Raw genomic sequence first — 25042 nt, 5'->3', positions numbered from 1 at the left:
CAGGCAAATACAATTAAACATCCATGCGGCAGTAATTGGCTACAGTTGGGGGGGGGGGAAACGCGTCTCAAAGGCGACTGCGGTTTGCAGCAAGGTCAGGGGAGACAAAACATGCCGTTACTGCAGCAGAGGCGCTGAGGAGCCTCATTTCCAAGCGGCGGTTCCTCCAACGTTGACTTTTTCAGCTGTAATACAAAGCTGCGCGTGGCACGGGGGAGCTTTAGTACGTATCGTGTGTGCAAAGTGACATATAGATGCATGTCCATCTCTACATGGATATTTGGCCCAGCTGATCCCCGGCCCCTGGGATGCCGCCGCCTCTCCCAGCTGTGGGCAATGGGAGCTGACGAGGCTGCTGGGGGAACTGGGACAAGCCCAGCACCCGCCCGGGGCTGAGCTCACTTTGCCGGAGCATCCCTGCGGTGCAGAGCCTGGGGGTCCCGTGCACCCTCGGCCCCCCCCACCGTCACCCCTGCGGCTCCCCGGATGCCGGTGAGTGCTCCCGCTCAGGCGAGCCTGCGGGCTGCCTCCGGTTGTGGCTGGTTTGGGGCAAAAAAAGGCAATTCAGAGGGTGAGCTGGGCTGCGTGTTGGCTGGCGTCGGGGCTGCAGGCTCCGCCGTAGGGTGCTGGTCGCTGTCGGTGCCCGTGCCGGGAGTGCCCTGCCGCTGTCCGCAGCCCACGGCGCTTTCCGGAAAGCCCTTCAAAAAAGCCCACCAGCAAGTCCAGGTTTTAGTCGGGGCGTGTGTGTTCAAAAGGGAGCTGGTGGGTGAGGGATCCGCCGTCCTCTGGCTTCCTTCTCCTTGTCTTTGCATCCCCGCGGCTCGGCAGGGGCTGCCTCTGGCTCCCGAGGGCTGAGGGTTTGGGGTCGCTGAGGAGCGGTGTCCTCCACGCCCTCGCACTTTGTAAGAGGAAGAGCGGCTGTCGGGGCTTCGTTATCACTTGCACATTGCCTGTGTTCACCAAAGCGCTCGGCAAAAAGGTTTTTTTTGGAGAATTAAAACGTCTGATTCTCGATGGCTTCCAAATAACAGTCTAGGCAGAAGCTTTTGGGACCCGAACTCCGGCAGCTTTGCAGCACGTGGAGGAAACAATAACCGGTGAGTGGAGGCCGTCAAGGGAATCGGCCAGAAACCATCGGAAAAATCTGATTTTTCGCAAAGCTTAGGAGGAAAAACTGAAGTATTTTGATCTTGCCAAAACGCTTTTGACGTTGGAGCACTTTCTTTGCTTTTCGTAATGATTTTAAAAAATATTAAGTTGAAAGCGAAAACTGGAAGAGAGGAGCCTTCTTAAATGCCCTTTCACAGGGTGTCCTTGCTTTTGCGTGCGGAACAGGGAGGCGTTTGCTTTTGGGGGAGATTTTGCCTGGCAGGAGCGTCTCACGCACCAAAACTCGTCCTTTTTTGGTGGAGGCGGAGGTTTCCCCCCGGGGTTTCGGCCGGAGGAGCGGGGCAGGCGCGCCGGGCTGTGCTGGGTGGGCGCTGCTCTATGTTAACCACGATAAAACCCAAACTCGAAAGCGGAGCAATCGGCTGAAAAACGGGGGCTTTTAAGAAGCCGCCTTCAGAGTTCAGGGGCTGCGGGGGGGCCGGGGCTGGGCGTGGGGCACCGCTCGCCTGCCAGCCCCCGGCCGGGAGCGGGGGAGCCGGGCTGGGGAAGTTTCAGAGCGGGTCGTGAAACGAAGCGGTTTTTAGTATTCATGAAAAATGCTTGTGACAGCCTTACCCCAAGTAATGAGAAGCCACCTGCAGTTCGGAGCAGTACTTGATAATGCCGTAATTAGATTGGAGATGCAAAAAAGCTCATTAAAATTAAATAACATATTTGTCACTGTTTTAAGAGGCGCAGATTGCCTTGAACCATGCTGGTCTCTTGACCTTGAGTATTTTGGCGCAGTCCTCGCTGTCGAGAGCGTGAAAATAACGTCGGAGCATCCGATGTCGGAGCGTAAACGTCGGTTCCGTGGTGGGGGTTTTCGGCACAAGGTTGCAGGCGCTCGCCTTCCCCTGGTCGCGTCGCTTGGGACCGGCTCGTTTTCGCTGCCCTCGCCCAACGGGGCGGTTTGCAGACTGGGGGACGTGGGCGCAATGGGCGGATGCTCTCAGGAGAAGCGGTCCCTGCCTGGCTCCACGCAAGGCACGGGTCCGCTCCGCTCTCCCCCCATATCTTTATCGATTCCTTGCCTTGCGGTTGGGATCCTGTCCCTTGTTAGGCGGGAAGGTGCCTTCCCATCTTCTTGGGTGCGGACGCTGCCTTTTGCTGTCAAATGCGCAAAGAGCTTCCAGGGTTTCACGGAGTTTGGGGTAACTTTTCCGGCTGTTGCCTGCTGATGGCGTTCGAGCGGGCGGCGATGAATTTCCCTCGCCTCTCCCGCACCGCGTCGGAAGACCGGCTGAGAGCTGCCGGTGGAGCAGGGTTTGGAGGAGCCGGCGCCGGAGACCCTGCCGTGCCAGACCCCGGCTCCCCAGAAATCCCGACGTGTAACGGGGAGTGATGTCAGACCGTGCTGAACCGCCGCGAGCTGGAGGGGTGGGGAGGCAGCTTGCGAGAAGGTGGGAGAATCGCTCAATACAAGGGCTTTCCCTCCTTGCGAGTGCAAACTGCAAATGCAAATATACTCGGGTTGCGAATTTGTGCAATGCAGAACCGCGAGCTTCCGAAGGCATTTGTCTCTATCTCTTCAGTTTTTGATGAAATACAATAAAATGTGTTTTCAATCCCCTTCCTCCCTCCTGCCTGAAAAGGAACGTGCAAAGCCATAACGGCGTCTGTTAACAAGACTGTAATTTTCCAAAATTAATTTTTAATGACTAATCTGTCTTGTTTTCAGATGTTTTATACAACACCTATTGTTTAAACCCCATTTGTTTCTCCACAATGTCACCGTGAAGGAGACCGGCGTTGGTCCAGGATCTCCGGCTAGAGCATCCGTCGCTGGCTTTGCTCTCGCCTGGGGAGGGCTGCTCCCCGAAAAGGGCTGCACCCGCCGAGGAAGGGGGGGCTCCAGGGAAGGGCAGAGGTCACTCTTTGCAGAAGGGATTCCCCTTTTTGCCACCCCAAAATGGGGCTGCTGCCAAACAGACGGTTCCCCTCGCTCGGGGTCCCTCCCTCCCCGCTGCCGCGGCCACGTGCTGCCCTTCCCCTCCAGAAACATCAGCCGGCCGGGAGCTTCTCTTGCGATAGCTTTTATGCCCAGAGAAGAGAATTAAAACCAAAAAGTGGGTTTTTCTTCCTCCTCCTCCTCGCTCGTTGTGAGTAATTACACGTGGGTGTCTTGGAGTGGGAGTGCTTACAGATACTCCGTATTTTCGGAGCGTGGGGATTCTCCCTTGGTGGCACTCGCGTTGTGAGCGGCACCAAAGGCACCGCGTCTGCCTGGCCTGGAGCCTGAATCGTCCTTTGAAGTCGGGGCAGGTTGGTTGGCTGGTTTCTTGTTTGGGAATTGCGGGAGAGGAGGGAAAGGCGAGTGTCCCCGAGCTGCTGAGGAAAGAGCATCCTTGCAGGATCGTTGCCCGTCGGCGTCTCCGTGGGAGGGGAGTTCGTACGTGACTTCTGGCGCCTTACAGAGAAACAACTTTTTTTTTTTTATAATACTTTTTTCCCCTGCTTAGGAATGATCTTCGAAGGGCTAAGAATTGGGTGCTAGCAGCTTGTGCCACTTTGCAGCTGGGCACGCTGCTTGGTTTTGCTTACTGCCGGCCATGTCAATGTTTTCTTTTATATTCCTGGCACCAAATGGGAATTTTTTCAGAGCTTGTTCTGACTTATGTTGACGAAAGGGCAAAAATTCATTATTGGAGAGGAACAGCTGATGCTAGGCTGGTGTTCCCCGGCTGGATGAGTAAATATTGGGGAACTTCTGTAGTGAAATTTCTTCTGCAAAACCTTGCTAGTGGCAGACCCCGCGCGGGCTGAGCTGCGAGACCCGCACAAACCCGGGTGTCTGGAAACACCGTCCCCTGCGGAGCACCCCTGTGTCCGCTACGGACATCTTCCTACGGGAAGAGGTGGCTGCGTGGGGGTCCCCAAAACCAGTACGAGAGCCCATGATGGGCAGACAGAGCTGAACCTTAAAAAAAAGAAAGTAAAACAAGGTGTTTTCACAGGCACAGGTCGAGATCGGACCCATCCGCCTTCCCCTCTCGGGCTGGGTACTTGATTATTAGCAGAATAAGCCTCGTCCATCATCCAAGCGAGGGAGACGCGAGCGAACGGGTCTCACCGTCGATGACGAGTATTTCCGGATCAAACGGAAAGTGCGATTCCCGTTGCGCCCGGAGCGGAGCAAGGGGTCGTCGCTCTGCCTCGCGCGGGCTCCCGGTCAGAGCCACGCGGGTCCTTTAAGCGACTCTCCGGCAGCGTCAGAGGAAAAGAAAACCCCCTGAAAAACATTTAGCCTGTGTGGTTATACTGAGGAATCTGCTGGCAGAGTAAACCCTGGGTAAACATCCTCAATTTGCTGCCTCCTGAAATGGAGCAGCTTTTAGAGTTTCAAGCCACAATTTGTATTCAAATGAAGGTCATTTGAAAGGTGTAACATAGTAAACAGCCATTATTTCATTTTGATAGTGGTACTAAAATTATAGTGTTGGTTGAATTATTTTAGTATAGGACCATTACCATCTCCCTAAAACACTTAGAGGGATTTTTATATCAGCGCTGCAGTCCTGAAATTAGAGGAAAATTAAAAATCACACGGCTGTGGTAGGGAAGTAATTTTTTTTGCGAGCATGCCTTCATTTTATTGTGCATTCTCCTTCCCTCGCTTCTCTGCCAAAAGAGAGATGCACGTCTTCTGTCGGGGGCTGCCGCTGACAGATTGCTGCCAGTGCCGGTCCTCTCCCATCTACTGCCGTGCGCCGCTTCGGCGTTGGCTGCGAATTGCACTGGGGCAGCATCCCCGTCCTGCGGCAGGCTCCGTGCTGCTCGGCAGCTCCCGCCCGCGTCTGCGTGGTGCTCGTGGCTTGAGAACAACACGGCTGAGAATCGGCGACACCTCAACGGCGATCAGGCTACATGGGAAAAGGCGCGGTGCAAAAAATAGGTGGAAAAACGGATGGTGAAGTGCTGCAGGGTCGCTCTGGGGAGCTCCTGCAGGAGCCTGTGATGTTTCAAGCCTCCCGCTCCAAGGGTGGAAGCAGCTCTTGGTGGTGCCTCCAAACGCACAACGTTTTCCCGGTACCTTCAGCCTCCAGCCCACCTGCCGGCCGCGGTGCCGAGCGTTGCCCTGTCGTGGCAGGGATGGCTCTGCGCTGCCGACGCTCTCCTGCTTCCCGCGGTAACGCCAAGCCTCCAGCGCCCGCGGTCGCCAGGGCGGACCGCTCTCCTGGCTCGGGGTGCGCAGAGGCTTTGTGTTCGAGTTGGGCGTCTCAACCCAAAGTTTGGCACGACCTCACGGTGAGCGCTGCCCAAATGCCGAGCGTGTCAAGGTACACCTTGACAGCGGCCACCATGACTCTACAAAATGCATTTATTTACCCTAAATCTAAAGCATATGCAAGGGAAGGACAGCCCTAACGATGCGCTGTTATGCAGCGATAAATTAACGACTCTTAACGGAGGAGGAGAGCTGGAAGTCACCATGGGCAGCCCTCCGAAAGTGTTGGTGCCCAGCTGCGGCCAGAAGAGTCCGGCACCTCTGCCGTGCCCGGCTTACCCGCTGGGCGTGCCGTGGGGCGCGGGTGCCGGGGACGTGAGCGCGGGAGGTGTTCGGGGAAAGCAGGATCGATCTGTCTCCCGACTCGGAAATGAATCCCTGAAAACCAATTTCTGTGCGAGGAGCCGGAGGGAACGCGCCTGCGCCCTCATCCCTGTAAAAATGCAGCTGTGCCGCAGTGAGCCCTAAGAAATGACGCCAGCCGCTGCCGGGTGACCCGCGACCGCTCTGGGATGTTTGGGGGATGGAAGGGCATCGAGATAGTCTTCGTGACAAGCTGAAGACTTCAGAAAAATCGCTGCTTTTCCAGTTTGAGGGTTGACCTGTACGGTTTGACTTCCGTGGCGCGCTGCTCTGCGTCGGTGGCTCCTTGGTAGGGAGCCCAGCGCTGTCAGCACCCGGACGAGCTTTAAAGGCTCGCCTCGCTGAATGACGGGAAGACACCAGTTTCACGCGAGTCGGGGCTTTCACGAGCCACCTGTAAAACTTAGATCCCCCCCCCAATAAAAGAAGGTGCCATCGTATTGCCTGCCTTCAGTGCTCTTTGTCAGCATGCTGTATTTAAAAAATACTCGTGCAGGGGAGCAGATACACGCTTAAAATCTCTCTGCATTTATTTTCTTTTAGGAGTACATGTCATAGAAGTTGGAGTTAATAGAATGGCAGTAATTTCCCCCATCAGGGCCACCGGGTGAGGGTGGCTGGACGCAGCACGGCAATTACAGCTGCTGTTAGGTGGAAGGGTTGATGCACGACGGGCTGCGCGTGAGCAAGGGCTGTCGGACGTGAATGAAATCTTGATCGTGAAATTCTCGTAGATTATGATAGCTGCCTTCATTAACATTTTCACACTCGGCTGGCTAACAAATGAGAAGAAGGGCTTTCTGTACCGCTGGATTTATAATGCTCCGAATCGGCTCCGTGCCTCAGTGTGTGCCGGAGGTCTGTGCCCTTGCCCTGTGATGTGCTCATATTTAAGCAGAAGGGATCGCGTACTTTTTATGGAAGGGAGAGAAAAAACCCAGGTGTTCTGTGAGTATTTTTAGTGAAAATCTTTATTGGCGATAAGCTGGTTCTCAATAAAACGAAGAAATACCGTGCAAATAAAATTCCCTTTAATTTATAATTCCTCCAAGAATTTAAGATGTGAAATTTCTATTTTCTAGCTGCATCTTTGGCCGAGTTCAGATTGGGTTGATCTGATTTTTATGGGTTTTTTTGATCTGTTACTGCTTAAGCTCCAGGGTTTTTTAGTTGCACGAGGAGGATGCCAGTGTATATCCCCTGGGAAGGAGCATAAACTCTTAAGCCTTGGAAGTTTGGCTGCTTTAATGGTACCGAAGCTGACAGAAATGATGCACCAGCCATGGAAGGTGTTGACCATGGAAGGCCTTGGCCACGGAAGGCCACCACATCACGTTGCAGGTCAAGGACATGCCTCATGTCTCTTCCCCAGCCTCCCCGTGCCCCGTCTTGCTCCTGCTCGTGGTTTTGCTGCTGCAGCACTCCACGCCAGAAGCATGAAAATATGTTTTCGTGATGAAATCACGGGGCTCTCGAGCGCAGGGCGACATCGGGGTGGACGCTTCCCGTCGTTGGGTGAAGGATGCTCTCGCAGAGCAGCTCCTCAAGAGGTTTCAAATGGGGGGGAAAACCTGCAGCTGGATTGGGACGCCCTCGGAGATGAGCACAGCAACCTGTTCCATATTTATTACGGGCAACAATTTGACGAAGGGAGAGTTTAGATTAATAACATTCAGCCCAGAGAAGTAATTTCCTTTGAGAAAGCGATTTACATGCACTCTGCCAAAAAGAGCCGTCACCGTGTGCTCTCGTCGTGTCAGCTCCAATAATGAAGTTGGAAATAACATGGGAGGTTAATAGGTGCTACTTATCTCCTTAGCGCCGGAAAGGAAGATTTACAGTGCGGAGCCTGGTTTGCATATTTCCATTGGAAATGGAAAGGTTTTTCCCAGCCGAGACTGATGAGACGTTGCGGTTACAGGGTGTCTGCTCTGCTGCTGCTCACAGTTGAGGCTGTAAAGCTCCATCCCGAGGGATGCGCTCGTGATGGAGGGAGCGGCCTTTCCCTGGGTCACTGGCCAGGGACTTATTTGGATGCCCGTGCCGCCGTTCCGGCGACCATTCTTTTTAACCGGCTCTATCTCCTCTAAGCCTGGAAGTTCATATGGATGTGGCTGCCACGTGGCGGTTAAAAGACGGGCTGAAGCCTGGTGGGTTTTCCCCGGGAGCTGCCCGTGGCGTGCGAACGGGAAAGTCATCTGGAGGTGCGGTGGGAGGAGGCACCGGCGTGGAGGACCGCGGAGGACGCCTGCGTCGCCTCTCGGGCTGCCGCTTGTGCGACGCCGTCCTCTGGGCATACGTTAGAGCGTGTTCTCTCCTGCCTTAACCCCCCGGGGAAGGGGATCTACGTGTCAGTCCGTAGGGCTGGGAGCTGCCAGACTGTGCTGGTGCGTTAGCCAGGACCCGTTCCCTTAATCGCAAGTGGTAACGACCTTGTCGTCGCGGGCGAGGACGCTGCTGCCTTGGCGCTCGGTGAGGCTGGAAATAGCCGGAGCCTCCCCTGTCATTGCACCTACTTCCCCCCCGCTTCACCTTGCTTACGGAGGGACGGCGGCGGCGCGCGCGGGAGGGGGCGATGCGCGGGCGTTGGAGCCCTGTCACTTCAAATTACTCTTATTAAACTCCCGAAGGACTCGTGGCACGTTATGGGCTATTGCGGGAGCTATTTCATTTCAAACAGCAAAGCTATCTGTGAGTTACAGGAGTACAAAAAAGCTCTCAAATTTTTCTTCTGCTTTCCTCCTCTCCCTTAGCTTTTTAGAAAATAGCTTTCTAACTGCTGTTCTCTCCCAGCAGACTTCTGTTTGGGTCCTCGGGAGGTTGTTGGGTTCTTCCACACCGGGAGTGAAACAAACTTTTAAAAAAAAAAAAAAAAAAATTCCCTCTCGATAATTTAAGTCACATAGTGCACTGAAGCCTGCTTAAAAGAATAACTCTACAAGGGATAGAATTTTTAATAAATGTTCTGTCTAGCGCAAACTGTAAAATATTCATTTAAGTCGGTTATTTCACATTACCAAGTAAGTGCAAGAAGAATTAACTTTCTGAACAGCTTAAGGTACAATTCAGTAATAACCTGAGCCATTTAATGAATGAAATATTTAACATAATTTGCATACATTAAGGGATGGGATACAGCGTATAACAAATGTACCTCCGAGTTGGAGCGGAAAACCGGGAGGAACAAACAGGAATCCCTCGGTGTGAACCCAGACCGCTTCCCTTTGCGGCAGCCCTGGGCCGGGGAGAGGGCTGAACGCGGAGGCCATCGCGGCGGGCAGCCCTCGAAGGCGGAGGACGGACCTCATCTCCGTGGTGGGCCTCGCCGCCTTGCTGCCCTCTGCCAGGGCAGCCCTCCCGGCGTCAAAAACCTCCTTGGCGGGCGAGGAGGAGAAACCTCAACGCGTTTGACTTCCCTGGATGGCGTTTTTCTACTTCTGTATGCTTCTCGTACATCTGCAAATAGCGTAGCCTTTCTTCAGCGCCTCTTCTCGCGGTGCTCGCCTCCAGGGAGGGGCTGAGGAAGCGGCACTTTTTCCTCCCCATCTTTGACTTTCCCACGTGAACCAAGCAAACGGAAACACCACCGTCTGAAGACGAGAGCCTGAGCAGACGTAGCCAAAGGTTGGGGCGAGCGTCGCTTCTGCTGCTTTTCCCCCTCTTGAAAACTCCCGGTCCCGCAAAACACAAGTTTTGTTTTGTTTTTTAATCAAATGGTATTTTAAGTGCATGCGAGGAGCTGGAAGATCCCCACGTGCCGGAGACTCCTCCTGGCAGCACGATGTGCAGTGTGATGGCACGAAACGGCCTGGGAGCTCCCCTATCCCAAAATACTCCAGGAGAGCTCCGACCATGGCTGGGTGCGAACCCGCACAAAGCCCGTCCTCAGGACGGGGCTGCCGGGCTCGCCCTCGGGGCACGCCTGCTCCCGGCTCCGGCTGCGCCGCCGCTCTGTGCCCGGCGCGTTCGGCATTACCTGCGCGTCCAGGAGACTCGCCGCTGCTCGACGTGGGCTTTGTAGCTGAGCTGCCCGAAGGGATGCTGAGCGTGCACGTTGCATCCCTGAGAGCGGGCATCCCTGAGCTGGCACTGCTTTAGGATGGTTGCAAGGTAAATCGGGGCCAATTAAGGCAGTGAAAACCCCAGGAAAGGAAAATAAGAGGGAAACCGTGATGCTTTCCCCCATAAAAATAGAGCGAGCTGTAACAGGCATTAGGTGACCAAGCAGTTTGTTCTCAGCAGGTCGCTTCAGGAGCGGGTAGTTGCTAATTTACATGTGCCCAGAAATTGCAGTTCGTAATCAAAACAGTGGCAGGGTTGGATTCTCAATTGTGCCCAATTAATATGGGACTTCCAGTTAGTTTTCCCTAATTTAAGTGCACTTTAATTCCTTAAACTCTTTTTCTTCTTCTCTGTAAGTGGCCACCCTTCTGGAAACTATATAGTGAAATGAAGTGTCCCAGGGAGAGTGTGAGTGTGTGTGCGTGTGTGTCTCTGTCTCTCTCATGGGTGGGGACGGGGGTGGCCGCCCGGTGACTGAGCCCTGGGGAGCACAGGACGGACCCGAGGCCGACCGGTACGGCACATGGTGATCCAGGGATGGCAGCACCATTGACTCATCCGAAGGCTCTGTAATCTTTTATTACTTCATCCCACTCCTTTTGCAGCCTGGCTCTTCCCTCTCCTCTCTGCCGCCCTGGCGCGCTGAGCAGAGGTGTCTGTCGTGCTGCACGCCCCGGTGCTCTGATGATCCCGGATCACCCGGAGGTGATGCCGTTATCGCGGACCCTCGCAGGCTGTATGAATAACGCATCTTTCTCTTCCAATCCCCATTACTTTGCCTTCCCCCCCCCCCCCCGTCCAACCACACACTCTGTTTCTATCGTGTTGATCGTTTGCCCAGTTTGCAGTTTGTTTAGGTCTCTCGGCTGCTTTTCCAGCCTGTCTGATCCTCACTTGTAAACGCCTTTTCTCGTATTCAAATGCTGCCTTCTCACTGCTCGCCTTCCAGGTCGTTGGTAAATATTAAGCAATAAAGGATGTAGGCTGAAGACTAAATATAAAAGGAGTTAGACAGGGAATCCCCATCTAGCTGGGAGCGCGGAGCTCCTTGATGTCAAAACTGACTCTCGAGAACTTTAAATGGTTAAAGCTAGAGAAGAACAGAGTAATTCTGAAACACAGCCCTTTCTTTCTTAAACAAGATTTTTTTTTTTTTCTAAAAGGTATGTATTTTTAAATAAGTTGTGAAATGAGGCCACTGTTGGGGGCATGAAACACAGACTTGGGTGAGGATTTGAGGTCCCCTCTCGGTGGCTGGATTTGGACTACCTTAAAAGAGGGAGGGTTGTTTTCATCCCTGCTGTCGATTTGCCTTGACAGCGCGTTAGAGTCGATATTACCCTAAAAACGTTCTGCTTTCATAACAGGCAATTTTGTTTGTGTTGAAAATGCTTTGTTTGATTTCTGGAGCCATTCATTACAGGATCAAGTCTTCAAATTGGAGCCAATTAGGTCTAAGAGCTGCTTTTAAAAAGCTTTTTCCAAACGCCAGGAGCTGGCAGGTTAAAATGCAGTGAACTAAGAATCCAGCCCCGCGCGCGGGGAGTCTCTGCCAGGGCGGCACGGGTACCACCGGGCCCGGCATCCCCCTCGCTGGGGCCGCATCCCCGGCGGGAGCCGGTGGCTGCAGTCACGCCGTGTGCGGTGGCTCGCCCTTTTTCTATATTTAGTAAGAAATGCATCAGCGTCCCTTTTCCTCCCTGAATTCCCTCTGGGAACGGAGCTAGTAAATAGCTGTGGCACTAAAAATAACACCTGCACCAGCCCCTGGCAGCCTCTCGCCCTTCCCTGGCTGAGCACGGACCCAAAGGGCTCCCACCCCCACCCACCGCGGGAGCAGATGTTTGGATTTATGATTATTTTTATTTAAAAAAAAAGGCAGAAACCAACCACTTGAAAATGTAAAGACCATGAAACCGCCTGTAAGGCTTAACCTTTGGGAAACATTATCGGTGTTCTCAGCCGTCTCCTCTCTATTTAATAAAACACGAGGCAGCCCCGGCACAGCCCGCGGTGATTTTCCAGCCGTTGCTGGCAGCCGAAAGGTGACCTGGGATCGCAGGCAGCCGCGCCAGGCAGAGCGGCCGGACCGCTCCGGGAGCACGCGTCCCTCGTGCTCTGCCCTGGGGAATGCGGGCATCGTCCCTGCTTTTACACCGACCTTCCGGTCGACTCCTTTCTGAGGAGAAATGCGAGAAATCCTGGGCCATTTGCTGCCCTGGCGCTGCTCAGAATTGTGAACGGCTTTTATCACACAAATAATGCCCTTTTTTTCTTGTCTTTTTTTTTTCCCCTTGTCCTTTTTTCCTTAAATGTTTTCTCAAAAGGGAGGAATGAGTAAAATCTCAGAAGCCTGAAAATAACTTGCAAAGAATTTCTGGTTCCCCGATGCGGCTCTGGTTTTAGGTTGTTTACTTTCTGTTCCAACATATCAAATAGTTCTGGGTTGGAGGGTGAGTTGCCAGCTGGCCATCGCAGGTCCTTCTCGGGGCTCAGATCTGCTGTGACGACCCAGACTAACGGCCCTGGGTTAATAGTCATGGCCGGATACCTACCTAAGAGCAGAAATATTTCCGCTTTCGTGCCCCGCGCAGAAGGGAGGACGGTTTGATTGCGTAACGAGTTGCACAGGAGCCGATCCCCTCCGTCAGTCAGCGTTTGTGAGCTGCTTCCAGAAACTTGACCTGTCGTTCCCGTTTCTGTGAAGAATCCACCGATTTACTGGGGGAGATCTGGAAAAACACCAACAAAAAACCCAACCAAAACAACCCCAAACCACCTAAAACCACCAACCCAGCAGCACCAGCCGGGAGTTGGAAATTGCAACTGGGTTCCAAAACTCATTTTTCATGGGTTTTTTTTTTTTTTTTTCTTTCTAAACCTCAAGTAACAGTTAAAGGGAGGAGGAAGAACTTAAGGAGCCATGAACGCTGAAAATGAGGAAAGAGAGCCTAACACTTAGATTTACAACAGAAATGGCTCGGGTCTTAGCTTAGCCTGGGAACAAAACTCTGCTTTCTAAGGTGTTCTGGTTTTTCTTTCCTCTTTGGCTGCTGGTTGCGGTGCCTTCCCGGCGGGGAGGGCTGGGGGACCCCTGCAGACCTCCTGGCTCTGATGCTCGGTCCGTAGCTGCTCCGTCCTGCCCGGTGGAAGGAAGACGTATTTCTTAATTGGTTGCGTAATGGGATCGTTGATAATGTTTTAGGTGGTAATACCAACAATTTCGAAAGGTCTTTTTTATCCCGTTGACACCCTAGGTTTTGTTTGAGGTTTATTTGGATTAATTGGGCGGACGTTTGGGGAGGAGAACGAATGCCTGCTGGTGTTTGATTTTGCTCGCACAGCTGTGTGATGAGGAGAAACGGCAGCAGAAGATCTTAAACGCCATTCTGTTGTCTCTGGGAGGATTTGTGAGGGATAGTTCGGTCCTAGAAATAGAATTTCGGAGCCTCGTCACCGCAGTTAACCAAAGTGTTTTCGGGCCCGAGCATCAGGGTCACCCAGAGAGGCTTTGATGAGCGAACAGGCACCGCGTTTTGCATCTCGGAAGGCTGCGCGGCAGGGAGCTCTCGGTTTCTGCTAATAGCTCTGCGGCCTGCGAGTAATGAGCAATTAATTATATAAATATTTGAATAACATTTTTTCTGGCCGCCTCTACGTGTTTACTCCTATATTTGGTATTGGTCCTTCTTCCATTTAGATTTGTTTATTTTAATGGAGCAATACAAGCTTATGGACTCTTGCGACAGATTGGCAGCTGGCGATGAAGTGGATGCGCCTCTAGGAAGGACAAGCGAAAGCCGTTAGTCTCTCGTAGGCCCCTGTTCTTTTGGGATCTTGAATACTTGGGAATTGTATCAGTGCGCTGCACGGCTTCATTTCAAACGCTTTTCATAAACTTTCGTCGGCCTCACCGTGCTCAGGTATGGGGCTGCTGTGACGCTCAAGGCTCGATCGGTACAATTTTATCTGTTCACAAGTACGAAACGTTACAAATTATTATAGGAATGATAGTAATAAGTAGCATCGGTAATTTTTTTTAAGGTTAAGTGTTGTCTGCGCAATGATACAGGGGTGCTTGTGCGGTATTTACAGAGCACCTTGGAGAGCTGGGAGAGCCTTCCAGGTAAACAAGACAAAAGGAGTAAAACCATTCAATAATCATTTCAGGGAAAGCAACTCCTTTATTTAGCTAGCTCTTCAGGAGAAGAGAGGTCCTTGCACCCGGAGGGCAGGAGGGGGACACACGAAGCATGAAAGCAGCAGCATCCAGGACTCCATTTTACACCAGTTAAGATGTGGGGGGCCGAGTTCATCGCAGGACAGTGCCGCTGCAGCCGAGAAAGTGAAGTGTACCAGTTCCTGCTATTGCCAGATTTCCGTGCTTTGTGGCTCTCGGTCTGACCAGCGTCATCATTCGAGCACAGCTTTTATCATGATTTAATATGTATCTTTTAAGAAGGATTTTAATTCCCTGTTTGAAATAAGGAAACGCCATAAATCAGAGGCAGAATCTTTTAACATTTACAGTTTTAAATGAATTCCTGTTGAGAGTCTCTTAAGCCAGATTTATATCTGATTCTGCATTGAACTGTGTCGTTATGTGGGACTGAAAAACTCTTACAAAATTAGGCATAATGCAAAAACATGCTGAAAAGACAGTTCTGCAGGAATGTGGAACATTATTATGTTAGAGAATATTGGAGTGAGGAGTATGCAGAAAGGGGCAATTACCGTGGATATTTTCCTTCTAATGAACCTTGCACAGTTCTTTGGTGGAAGGGTTTGCTGCCGTCTCCTTGCAGGAAACGGCGAATGGAGAAAGCGCTGATATTTTCACCTCACCTGGCGTTTTGGCGTCGCTGCCTCGTTGCAGAGAGCAGGACTTCACGTGCCGCCCGCGCGGTGGGAAGGAGGACGGGCCGGGCTGGAGGGCGATGCTCGCGGCCAGAGCGGGGTCAGCCGTCGCCCCGGGGGCTGGAAGCCAAGGGGTGTGAGGGACCACGCGCGCAGGCTGGTCAGCGAGGCCGCCGTGTTCCTAATCCACGGGGGAACGTGCGGTGGGTTTCTGGGCTCCGCTCGGAACGAGAGCTGGGGCCAGCCGGGGCTTTGCTCCGGCGCTGGGTGGAGATCTCCTCCCCGGCTGGGCGTACGGACGGTACCGGCACAGCATCCTTGTAGCGTCCTCGTAGCCTCCTGCCGCCGGCTGCCATTTCAGACTATGCGTTTGGCAAGTTAGAAAAGAATAATTGCGAGTGCCAAGGACGGTATCCTGCTCTGACTGGTGCTGTTCGTGCCGTGTCCGTGTTTTACTCTTTGAAGCCCAAAAGGAGGAAATCTCTGTGGGCTCCCAGCCAAACGATGGTAGCAGCAGGTTGCAAATAAACAAACCCCAACGTTTTCCCCCAAAATGTGTTCCTGAGACCAGCAGCCCGGATTCTTACAGCTTAAGATCCACCGGCATCCTTCAGCCCCCTTGTTTACCAGGGCTGGAGATGTTGGACTCGGCCAGGCTTGATGTGAGACATGGAATTGCCTTTTGTGGGAGAGCGTGCCCGGTGGCATCGACGGACGGTGAGGGAGTAGCTCCGCGGGTTTTCCTCTCTGTGGATCTCCTCCGGTGTCTGCCGTGGGATTGCTCCCTTGATGGGGGGGTTCAGCTTCAGGCGCTCCCTCGCCTGCAACGAGCTGCTGCTTTCCCTTAAAAAATGGAAATCCCACGGGTTTGAACTCTTCCAATCTGGATAGAAAATAGAAAGTTAAACTTAGTGCATTTGCTGATGATGTGGCACTTAAACCTGAATAAAGTAGGAAAAAAAGATTAATAACGCAAATACTGCCTGAAGTACTACTTCAGCCGCTGTTCTTCCACCTGAAATTAACTGGGCTGTTTTATTGAAACAAGCCAAAAGAGCTAAATATTCTCAATTTGTCGTCCTCAATAAAAATACGAGGTACTCTCTGGAAGATGTTTAGTAATATAGCCCACATGCCTTAGCTGGGGAAGAATGAGAGAGGTGAAGGGGAAAAAAACCCTATATACAGTATGACAGTGGTATGTTTGTTTTTTTTTTTTTTTAATCAGAGAACACAAGATCCCTTGTGTTTCTCCCTCATGTGTGATGGTTGGCTGGGCTCGGAGGGAAACTGCCTGAATAAACACGAAGCGGTTCAACGGCAAAGTCATTTGGGGCCTTTTCTCTTCCAAATCTGTATTTTCCCTAAATTTTCTAGGTAAAGAGTGCCCTTTGCTTTTGCATTGAGCAGGGCTCAAAGTCTTGCGTTGCCCACAGAGGTACCTCAGCAGAAGGTGGTCTGGGCTGTCCGGCCGTGATGCGCCGAAGCGTGGTTGGGGTTTGCTGGTCGATGGAGGAGAGCTGCAGAAAATTACACGTTCCTCTCTGTTTCTGTGGGAGTTGAGAGCAGGGTAGCATCTCCCCGTGGTGTGTGTCTGCTCCGGGGCGTGGGGACGCTCTTCAGCATCTTCAAACCGTGTAACTGTTCGAATCATGTAAAATGATTGAGGTTTTTACTATTACGCTGTAATTAATGCATTGTAGATACACATATCGTACTCAATTTTCTTTTTTTTATCCCGCTGCATATTTGACACTCTCAGGCTACGGAAGAGAAGTTCTGTTTGCGGTACTAAAGCTAATGGCGACAGCAAGACGACAGTTTGCGTGGTTCTTTAAATCACAGGGTTTAGTCCAAAGTCATTTAAAACAAAGAAGAAGAAGAAAATAATCATGTAATGATCCATGGGTATTTTCCAGTAACTAAAGATTGGGCGTTACTTAATATTGCTCTGTTTTACTGACTATCCCTCAGTTTGGGACTTAAATGGAAGATAAGATGTATCCTAATCCCATTAGGCGCTGGCTGATTCAAGGTCTGACTTTGCTAATACGTGCGACTAACGGTACTTCTGAGCTGAGCGGTTCAGGACAACCAATGCTAAGTGTGTTTGTGCAGAACTATGGCCTTGCTATTATAAAGACCCGTCGCATATTTAAGTTTACTGTTTTCGATGTGTATCTGGCAGGTGAAATTGCTGAGCAGATCTCGTTTAGCTCTGGTGTCTGTTAACCATCCCTTGTTCACTCAGTTGGTTTTTTTTTCTTCTCCTTTTCATGTGTTTTAGAGAAAACTGTTTCTCCTCTTAATCCAGTTTCTTCATACCAAGTTTAGCCTTGAAAATAAAGCGTTTAAGTTGTCTACTTGCTACTTTATAGAAGTTTAAGAGTGACAAGGGCTAGCCACTTTGAGCTCTGGTCATGCTGACCTGGAAGAAATGCCTTGATTTAACTGAGCTGAGCCTTACAAATCTGTACAGCTCAGTCGGCGTTTTCCTTCTAGTAATAAACAATCTCCAGCAACTTCTCAAATTAAAATTTTAATAAAAAGTATAGCAGAGTGGGCTGAAGTCTTATGTGTGCTGGAAAAAGATCTATGAATGCGGTCTAAATGGGATTGTGTAAAATAACCATTAATTATTAATTATCAGTGGAGAGCGTCTGAATTTGCTGGCATGCAGGACAGCGGTTGTTAAGCGGGGATGCTATGGGGCACCTCTCTCTGCATGGATCAGGTTCTCCATTTCCATGAAATCCCTCTGGAAGTGTTTAGGCGTAGGTGTAAAACCTGTTGTGGCTCAGGTTTGGATGATGTTGGCTACGCGTCTGACCTTTTTCTTTCTTTTTTTTTTTTTTTTGTTTTTTCCCCTTGTGCACTCCTGTCTCTCTCCATAAGTTTTCTTTGGGAATGTGTCCAAGCCTGTTTGAAGCCGGTTTTTTTTGTTGTGCTGAGGCTGCCGTTGGTTTCACCCTTCTACTCCTTTAGGCTCAGGAGTTAGGCCAAGCTGCTCACGCATTACAAGCCGAGGGGCACCCCTTTCGGCGGCGCCCTGGGTGCGTGCTGCCCTGGCATTACTGCGAAACGCCTTCACAGTCAGATGACTTGATCAGCTGCCGGAGCTCAGGATTCCTAAATGTCATCCTATAATGTCTAATTAAGGTTGCAGTTTGAAGACATCATGTACTTTAATTGAAAACTGTAAGAGTAATCTATTCCATTTTTTTTCTGTTAAATTAATAGTGTGGACCTTTAGCAGATGGTTAGCGAGACGCCGTTATTAATGAAAACATCCCACCGCCTGCAATCCAGCCGCTCGTCGCCGCGCACAACGCGGAGAAACAAGACCTACACCTCCCCAGCCGAACGCGTTTTCCACTCCGTGGCTTTATTCTCCTGCGGCGCCGATTAGCGGTCCCCGGGCTGCCATCGCGCCTCTTTTTTGCAAGATTTAGACTCTGCAGAGGTGTTTTCTGCCGGGCGAGGCTGGGTGAAGGAGCTGGCAGCAGCCAGCGGGCTGCAGGTCATCTGCTGCTCTCCGGCAGAGCAAGGGAAAGCAAGAAACACTTTGGGCCCCCAAAATTGTGGGGTTTTCATCCATTAGAATAATAGACCAAGTGGTCTGGCTTAAGCTATGTAACGATATTCTCACGGGTATAAATAAGCGCCTCTGCTGCGTGCGAGCATGCACCTTGTTAATAGGGGTGAGCTCTCCCTCTCCGTCCCCGCATCCTCGTGGGTGAACGTCACTGGGTCGTGTTCGTCGGTCCCGGGTTTTAGTAACGAATCTTTTGTTCCCCCCTTTACGCTTCCTCTCTCCCTCTCCCCTCTCCTAGTGCTTTGCCGCTTCCCAGGGGGACACGCGGCAGCAGTGGAGACTGGGGAAAGCCGGAATATTTATCGCTCTCTCCTACGCAGAGGCTCTAAAACGGCTTCTGCAAAATAAATCTCCTTTAAGACCCTTCCGGAGCGGGGTTTGGCTTATTGCTCCAGGAATAAAGAAAAGCCTTTTCTTCCCCAGGCGACTAGCTGGGACCCCCGGCGGTGATGGCTCAGGAAGCCTCCGCGTCCTGGCGACTTGTGGTTTTTCTGTCCGCCAGAAAATGGGCACTTAAAAAACAGCCATTTGCCGGGGGAGCTGCGGCGGCGGAGCACAGGGCGAAGCGGAGCGTCCTCGCGTAGGTGCCGTCAGGCAGAGCTGATGGAGAAGGGCATCCCCAGGGCGCGAGCATCGCGCCGGGATGGAGGATGCTCGGAGGGAGGAGCGTCAGGGAGGCAGGGATCCACGTTTCCCAGTAGCGCCTCGTCTTTGCGGAGGAGGGATTTGCATCGGCTCCGAGGAGATGAAGCTTGAGTCCCGACGAGGCAGGGACCTCGTTAGGAAGCGCATCTCTTCCCCCCCCGAGGGCGCTGAGGAAACGGGGACTGATGCCGGTTTTTCACGCGGGCGACAGAGGCGTAGCGGAGGTTTTGTGCGCGGCAGCCCCCCGGTACCGCCTCCCCCTCCCAGGACAGGGAGCCCCTCGGCGTGGCGGTGACTGTAAATGATTCAATTAGTTAGCTGCAGATATTGATAATAAAAGCCGGCTTCCATCTAATTAGATAGAACGTTAGTTGGTGTACCCTTACTCAATTAGAAAAATACATTTTAGATGAAGTTTTAATTTATTTTTGTCTTTAATTCCATCGCGATGGAAGAAGAGGCAATGTAGTAACTGGAAAGCTTGCTTTCGGGTGCCTTGCATCAGACACGGAACGGGGTAACGCCGCGCCGCCCCGCTGTTCCCCGCTGCGGTTTTGGGGACGATTAGAGCGAGTCCTGCCCAAGTGCGGCGGCGGCTGCTGTGAGGCTGGGCGGGTTTGGGAAGAAAATTCATGGCACGCTTTGGAAAAGCAAAGCCACGCAAGTCCAGCCTGACTACCTGCTCTGGCTTGTCTTGGCAGAATGCGGCTCTAGGGACCCTCTATCCCGTCCTCCCCGAGGCCTCCAGCTTGTATCGCTAATGCAGGTCGTCAGTAAAACCGTAGTAGTATTTGGGTTTATTCCCCTTCTCAGCTTCAGAGTGTGCAGACCAACGTTTTTCCTTTAGAAAGTTGCAGATAGGTAACACTTCAACACCAAAAAAACCAAAAAAGCACTCCCTGCAAAAGGAAATAGAACATTTTGGTTTAAAGTTTTTTGTTGTTGACAGGTATCCGTCAACCCGATGGTGACGCAGCCTGACTTGCGTTTCTCTGCTGGTTGCTCAAAAGCTTTGTTTGCTTTTCTCTTCCTTCTGATTTCTCCCCGGCTCGCTGAGCGACGTCTCTTTTGACGCCGTGGTGCTGTTTTAGGCCAAACAATTGAACGAATGAAATGATATTGCAATTTTTGTTCCAGTGATGCTAAACAAGGTAGTGAGAACTTGCTCGGTGTGCCTTTCAGATCAGTTTGTAGTTGTAATATTCAGAATATTAATGGCTTTGAGAGCGGGGACAGCTAGAAAATGAAAACGGCTTGATCCCAGCTGAGAAGATGCTACCTAATCAACATGAATTTGTATTTTCATTTCAGAGTGGAAGGATTATAAGGAAGCGCTGGGCTGGAATTTGTCTTTATAGCAGCGAGGACGTGGAGATTTCCTAAGAGAATAAATGTGCTTGCTTAAGAGATCGCAACTTTATTAGCTCTGTGGTATAAATCCAGAGATGTGTACAAACTCTCCTGCTTTCTCTTAAAACATGCATATATTCCAAGCTTATTAATTTGGATGTGTATAATTCATATGAAGCCATAACTTGAAATTCAGCCTTTTTTTTTTTTTTTTTTTTTTTATATAAAACTAATGATTTATTACTTTGCGACAAGGTAGATGGCCTAAGCTACCCGGCACGGGGAATGCTGTTTGGGTTCCAATTTCTCTTTTTCTTTGGAGAGGTCAGGTGGGAGTTGCCGATACCCTCGCAACGATGCAGAGATGACCTGGCGGGGGGTCGAGCTGGGAGGAGAGAGCTGCCGCTCGAATCCGTGCCTTTAGACAGCCCCTTGGTACCGTCTCTGGGACAACGATAATCCCGGTTAGCTTGTGCTAAGGAGTGCCCGCGCTCGGGGTTTCGGGTGAGCGCCGTACGGGATGATTGCCTGCCGGCTCTGTCCAGCGACGCCTCTGCGCTTGCAGCCCTGCTGTCTCCGGAGCTCGTGTCTCCGTTAGCGCGTGAAGCCAGGCTGACGCGAGCGTTGGCTCACCCCGGAGCACGCTGCTGGGGTTTTAAAGCCTGGCTCTGTCTCGTCCGACCTTGCTGGTGCCACGCTGCCTTTTGTTTGTAATCTCGGGCAAGAAGCAATGGAAAAAGGGTTTGATAGGAGACAAAAGCAAACAATAGCCTCGCTCCAAAGATACGATGAATGGGATGTAATTGAATTTTTTGGTGAAGACATTGATTTGACCCTGTAAGACACACAGAGTGAATCATTAGGGGAATTAACACGCATTAAAATGCAGGGTGGCTTTTTTTATTGGAGGGCTTTTATTGTGCCTATAGTTTTGTTTTTAATTATTTAATGACTTTGTGTCTTCTAGTGATAAATCTATTTCTTCCCCTTTTTTCAAAAGGAAGAACGGTGTTGGTGTGACAAAGGGGTGCATGCCCCGAGCAGCTGATGAGTGCCGGCTCTTCGTTAGCAGCCCTGCTTGTGCCCCAAAGCGCAGACGGGCGCACGCTTTAAAAAGCATCTCTTGCAAACTGTGGCTAAAACATCAGCGTTAGCCTGACCACTTCTGGGCCTTTCAGATTTATTTTTCCAATCTGCGTATAGCAAAAACTCTGTAGGAATTAATTAATTGCAAGAGGCTGCATGGGCGATGGTGTTCGGGAGGAAAATGTCCAGGGTTGAGCTGCTCGGGGCGGGTTTGACCCTGGGTTTGCGGAGTGCCGACCGCTCCCAGCTGCAGCTCCTTCTGTGCTGCCTGCGGCTTCAAGGCTTCTCAGAAACCTCATCCTTGGATTTTGCGTCTCACAGGTGGTGCTTTCCTCACCGCGCCGACGGATTTGAAAAACATAGCTTTTTTTTATGACTTGAGCTGCTTGGGCTCGCCCTTAGCTTGCTCTGGCTTTGCTTGGAGGAGCTGCTTGGCTGCGGATTTGTGTGTGCGTGCCGCCTGCGTTGTCTCTTCCACGAAAAGCATCTCCTTTCGCTCCTGCCTCCGACCTCGGAGCATCCGCCGCTGCGCGTGCGGTACCCGTCTGTTTGCTGCCAGCCCTGGATTCTGCGGTTTGCTGGGAGTTTCCTGGGCGATGGACACAAAGTCGTGTAGTTACAGAAAGCAGAACGTTTAAAGAATGGGATTTAAAGGGGGTTTGCTGCTGGCGGCAGAGAAGCCTTCCCCAGCACATCCTCCCCACCCCGGTCCTGTGCATCCCGTCCCTGGGACAGGCTTTCTCCATCCAGGCTGCGGGCGCTGACCCGAGGCATCTCGCCGCTGAGCTCCTCTGCCTCTTGTGCCTGGTGCACGCAGCTCTCCTATCCGTTTCCCTTAGAAAACCAGCATTGCGCTGTGCAGCACCAGTTTAGGGTTCACCCCACTGCCCAGGATGTGCTTTTCTGCCTGGCTTTGTGTGTGTGTGTGTGAGTGTTCACCACGAGCATCACTGAGTCATCTGTTTCTTGCAGTTCTGCTCCAGTTTGAGGTGGCAGACGAGAGATTATTCGCCCAGAGTCTTGGTGCTTATGTAGTGACAGAAGTTGGCACATAGGTGTCAAACCGTAAACAGGCATTCCCGCTCGCTTCTCCCCGCGCGGCGTGGGGTTGTGTGCCTGGGATGGCGTTCGGCAGGATCCCTCCCGACGCCAAACCTTGTTCGGACTCTGCGGGCCCGGTTTTGGCATCCCCCTGCACCAGCGGCCACGCGAATCGGGTCGAGGAGCCGACAGCTGACGCGCCGGCCCCTCCTCGCTGGTGATGCCGAGACGTCCCGGTGAAGGATGCAATGCTCTGGGCGACGGGGTTGCGGGCAGGCGCGGGCAGGGCGAGCAGACGATGCAGGAGGTTTTTTGGGGGGGGGGGGTTGGCCCATTTGCATGCCAGTCCTTGTAATTCCGAGTACTCGGGGCACGGAAGGCAGCGTGGAGGATTCGCTGTCTCTCTGCTTTACGTGTTAAATTTATAGCGCTGCCGTGAGCTAGATTTTCCTTGTTATCCAAGGTATTTCCTCTGGAGGAGGGAAATCGGGCTGTAATATGTCATTAAGCAGAAAGCCTGGGGGAGCTCCTATCCTAGTTGATGCGGATCCTTCTTTTATCCTGTTAGAAGAATTGAATTACACGTTTTGAGTTGTCTGAAGATCCAGCCTGGAGTCTGGTTGGAGCTGTGGCTTTCCGTACTACCGCAGCAGGGGTAGGAGCTGCCCGGACATCTCCGTAACACGTGCGTGTGTTCCGGTGGGTCGCCCGCGTGCCTGCGGCATCGGTCTGCAGCTTATTCTTTGATCTGCCCAAATTTGCTGAGCAGGCCCAGGCCAGCGGCGTGGAAACAAATGTTCTGCCTCCAAACGGGAGCCTCTCGTTGCCGCAGCTCCTCTTGTCAGCGACAGTTTTGGGATGAAGATTTCGAGCGTGCAGGGTTTAGGCTGGCTGGAAGGAATAAAGTAAACAAGCCTTGGGTAAGACTGACATGCATTTGCCTGAAATACTTTGGGTTTCAGTGCTATAGCAATACGCTTGTTCAGCCACGGAAGTTAAAAATTGCTTTGTTCCCCTTACAGCAAGGTGAATTTTAGTGGGAATAGGCAAAATCCCGTGCTAATCTGGAGCCCCCCGAACCTGCCTATTTTTGCAGGATTTTGAGGGTGAATCAGCCGGATCCGTCTCTGCGTCGAAGGGATTTGTTCCTGTAAATGCCTGCTCATGCAGACCATCCGCCACGAGCGTCCGGGGGCCTTGGGTGTCAGAGGGGACGTATAGAGAGCTCCCTCTTCGGCACCCGCTGGTGCTTGTTCCTTGCTCTCTCCAAAGCTCGTCTCGCTGTAAGGTGCGAGATGACGCAGATTTGTAACGTAGCGAGTCGAGGACATAACGTGGGATGGGTTGGGAATAAAATTCTGCAGACCGCAGCACATTTGGTGGAAATACTGTACTGCCTTTAAAAAAAAAAGCAGAGATCTTGTTTCATATTTTTTGAAGAATTTTAGTTGCAGAGCTGCTTTTTTTTTTTTTTTTTTTTTTTAATATATATCCACACATGAAATCAGCAGCTGGCTCCTGCAACTCGCACCCTGCGTCAAAGCCGTGAGTCAGTGCCGCATCGGTGGCTGTTGCGGGGAGCGATGGGCGATGCCTCTTCGGAGCCCGATGGAAATCTGGGGCCAGACCTTTTTGGCCGTGCCGTGTCTGCATTTTAGCACTTGCATCCGATTCAACTGCGGCTCCTGTAAAAGCGCGAGGTTTGGCACGTTCTCTGGGAAGGTCGCGAGTGTAGACGCTGTGCCAGCGACCGGCGTCCCGGTGGAGGGCTGCACCGGGTTATTTTGATACTGAATTTCACGTGGCAATTAGCCAGAAATTAAGAAGAGGTGTTTTCGGAGCTTCGTGTCACCGCTCCTCCTCCTGGCTCACGTAGAAGCGGTACTGCTCCCATCGTCTGCTGCTACGGTAGTCGTTTAAAAATGCAGAGTCGGGCTTGGGAAGCGAGGGGTGCGGCGGTGGATTCTGGGAGAATTTATCTGCAGTGTAAACATGTTGGTCAGGAGTCATTAATATGACATTCACACAACTCTAATAAAGTACATAACACGGAGATCTGGCACCGCTGCAATACCCGGAGGACATTAAGTATGAGTCTTAAAACCAAGAGTATTGGAAACAAGATATTTTTACGTCTCGTTTGGGAGTAATATAATTGCATTTTGTGGCTCTAGCAGATGCTTGGGCCAGCTGGTTGGAGAGCATTGTGGATTTTTTTAGCTTTGGTACTATACAGCTACAACCCTTATATAGAACTATCTTTAAAAAAAAAAAAAGAAGAAGAAAATCATCTCCTGGTCGAAAGGCCCATGTCTTGTGTGCGCTTCGCGATGGCGCAGCCTGCAGACCCTTCTGTTGCAGCAGCTCTGGCGATGAAACTGCGCGTGGTCGGGGGTCTCATTGGAGGCAGTTGAACGTTCAAGGCAGCTCCACTGACCTTCTGCGTGGCTTTTGCTATTGCAGGTCTCTCTGAGAGGGAGACTCTGGACCCGGCTGGGAGGCAATTTTTGGAAGAGAACCGTCAAAAACCTACATGTTTCCCAGTATATCTCGGGAGGGGAGGGGGGGAAGCTTGTTTCCAGCAGCCTGCGGACTGCAGCCCCAGGGGCCCTTGGCCCTCTCTAGGTGTCGGGACGTTGCCGGTGCGGTGACAGCAGCCGTCGTGG

At 51.7% G+C, this 25042-nt stretch overlaps 1 protein-coding gene across 3 annotated transcripts in view; it reads left to right on the top strand.

Annotated features, from left to right (window-relative positions):
* CAMTA1 (calmodulin binding transcription activator 1) overlaps positions 1 to 25042 on the top strand; it is a 314118-nt gene that overhangs the window by 49625 nt on the left and 239451 nt on the right. The gene's annotated exons all lie outside the window — the stretch shown is intronic.

Source organism: Gymnogyps californianus, chromosome 21, assembly GCF_018139145.2.
Source record: "Gymnogyps californianus isolate 813 chromosome 21, ASM1813914v2, whole genome shotgun sequence".
Taxonomy (NCBI): Eukaryota; Metazoa; Chordata; class Aves; order Accipitriformes; family Cathartidae; genus Gymnogyps; species Gymnogyps californianus.
This window is presented reverse-complemented; position numbering and strand designations above follow the sequence as displayed.